Source organism: Nicotiana tomentosiformis, chromosome 6 (assembly GCF_000390325.3).
Source record: "Nicotiana tomentosiformis chromosome 6, ASM39032v3, whole genome shotgun sequence".
In the NCBI taxonomy this organism is placed as follows: domain Eukaryota; kingdom Viridiplantae; phylum Streptophyta; class Magnoliopsida; order Solanales; family Solanaceae; genus Nicotiana; species Nicotiana tomentosiformis.
In genome coordinates this window covers 15,492,221-15,495,439 of record NC_090817.1, presented here as the reverse complement: position 1 = coordinate 15,495,439, position 3,219 = coordinate 15,492,221, and positions in this window count along the sequence as shown.

Genomic DNA, 3,219 nt, shown 5'->3' with positions numbered 1-3,219 from the left:
GAAATTCATTCTTCCGAACTAATCCCGAAATACCTGAAAATCAATACCAACAAATTCACACACGTCATAATACATCATATGAAGCTATTCAAGACTATAAATAGTTGAAAGGAGTGTAAATACTCAAAATAATCGGTCGGGTCGTTACAACATAGCCACTTTCTTTATCTACAAGTACTTTGAAAATTTTAAAAGCAGCAAAAGCTTCAAATTTTTCGTTCAAGAAATAAACCCAAGTCTTTCTACTAAAGTCATCAATGAAGAGTAGAAAGTATTTACTTTTACCAAAGGAAGGTAGATTGATTGGTCCACATACATCAGTATGAACATGCTGGAGTGGTTTAATTGATCTTGACATGGCCTCCTTTGGAAAACTCTTCCTGGCATGTTTTCCAAGAAGACAAGCTTCACATAATTGATTGGGATGGTTGATTGATGGTATCCCATGCACCATGTTCTTTTTTCCTATTTATTTGAGCGCTTCAAAATTCAAGTGCCCAAATCGCATGTGCCAACACCATGATTCATCTTGCATATTACCCTTCAAACACTTTGCATCAATTGTCTTAAGATTCAGCGAAAATAATCTATTTTTTTCATATGCACCTTAGCAATTAGAATTCCACTTGAATCTCTAAGCCAAAGATGCATATTTTTCATGTGGATGTCATATTCCTTTTCAAAAAGCTGGCCCAAACTCAAAATATTACCTTTTAATTTTGGCACATAATAAACATCTTGAATTAGCTTGTGACTACAATCTTTACAGGAGATCAAAACCGTACTTATCCCTTCGATTTGAATCTTTGAGGTATCTCCAAAGGACTCATTACCTCTCACCATTTTATTGATCTCCACAAACTTCTCTTTGCATCCACACATATGATTGATTTCTCCATTATCCAAATACCACGAGCTACAATCATCCCTATTTTCTTCCTTGAGTGCCAACAACAACGTTAACTCATCCTCTTCTTTCTTGTCGTCAACAAGTTTATCTTTTTCTTCAACATTGATACGACATTCCCAATACTAATGACCAAATTTATGACAATTATAACACTCAATTTTTGATTTTTTATACCTTTGTCCATTATTTTCTTGGTAGTAGCCACGTCCTCTTCCTCCTCTATGTCCACGACCACAACCTCTGAATGTTTGGTGGATTTTAACTTCATTGTTGAATTTGTTACCGTTACTTCTTCCTCTTCCATGACTGCCACGGCCTCGTTTCCGTCCATTTTCTTGGTAGCTCTTTTCACCTCCATAATCCCTGAAGGATGCATGAGTTTTAAGAAGTTGCTTTGTGCCGTCACTGCTTGTCTCCTTTTGATCTTTTCCTCGTGGGCCAGTAAAGAGCCCTCCAATTTCTCTACCATCATAGAGTCTAAATATTTAGACTTCTCAATAGCACACACCACAAAATCAAATTTGGGAGTTAAAGTGCAAATGATTTTTTCTACCACACGGGCATCTTTTATGTCCTCCCCATATCTTCTTAATTGATTTACAACAATCTTCACTTTTGAACAATAATCTGAAATGCATTCGGATTCTTTCATTTTTAAAACTTCAAAATCAACCCTTAGAGATTGATGTTTTACCTTCCTTACCTTGTCAATTCCTTGAAGAGAATTTTGTAATATCCCCCAAGCTTCCTTTGAGGTGGTAGCATCTACCACCTTCTCAAACATGGCATCATTCAAACATTGGTGGATAAGCGTGAGGGCTTGTTGATCCTTCTTCTTCGTCTTTGCCAATGCCTCTTTTCACTTTGAGGCAGAGCTTCCTCATTATCGAGTTTTGCATACCATCTGTCTACGATTTTCCATACATCCTAAGAGTCAAAAATGGCTTTCATACACAGACATCATTTCTCATAATTATCTTTTGTAAGACGGGGATACTGAAAAGATAGCAGACCATTATTCGTCATGGCTCTGATACCACGCTGTTGGAAAAAATAATAATCCCGCCTAAAAATAATATCCACAGAAAATAATAATAACAGAAGAGAGTAACAACGACACCAACTCTTTTAACGAGGTAAATACAATACCCGAGCAGAGCAATATTACCACTATAATATTACAACCTAGTAGTGTCAAGAGACTACTATAATTTTAAAAGAAATATCACTCTTTAATTAAAATACCTCACTACAATATTACTGACACTCACTATTTATCTCACAGACTACAATATATGAATTACTCTCTCTAATTTCTATTGCTTCTCTTTGTTTTGGCGTGTCTTCAATGAGGAACAAATAGCTCCTTTTATTGGCACAATTGCCACCAACCCAACCAATATGATTAGTTCAATAATTTGCAAAGTCCAGCCCAACTTTTGTAAATTCTCTAGCTGCCTAATTTGTCTTATCCAACTTTTTCATCTTTTTCTTTATTTTCTTTATGGGTCCCACACTTTCCAACTCCAAAAGGAAAAAGATATTTATTCTTACAAAGAATAGAAATATGTTGAAATGCAAAAAAAAATTATTTTGACAAATGTAATTGCATACGTATATTCCTGTTCTACAGTAATAAATACTTATAACCAAAGATAGAAATAAAGTTAAATGTATTTTTGGTAACTGTCATTATATTCTTTCTTCAAAAATCTGGTTAAAATAATAGTTATTCCTGTCAATTTTAAAAAAAAAAATAAAAGATGAATAACATGAGCCATAGTTGATGCTTGACGCCATTATTTTCTTTAAATGAACATTCATTGTGTCAAGCATACACGCCACATACAAAGTTGCATCGATCTTGCTTCGCTAAACAAAAGGAGGAATATAGGAGATATATAGTCATTTTTCATTCACGTATTATGAACTTTTATAAATTACTTAAAGGATATTGATAATCTCACCGGACAAATAAATCGATGAATTTGACCAAGCTCATTGAAAAGCAATTTAACAACGTGAGAAAGGATATCAGGAACTGTAGTTGTTGTATTATAATTATTTCCCTGCTATAGATATGAAGACACTTGAGAATTGATTTCAATCTTTCTTTAACCCGCTCAAAGTAAGCAAAGCCATGATCCTACATACCTGCTCCAGCATAGGTATAATTTATGAACTAAAATATCTGATGAAACTAATAATCTACAAATAATGAATCATACCAGAAATTCCATCTTGCCAAATTGGGAATATTATTTATATATCCACACAACAAAGTGCAAAGTCTCAGAATCATATCATTA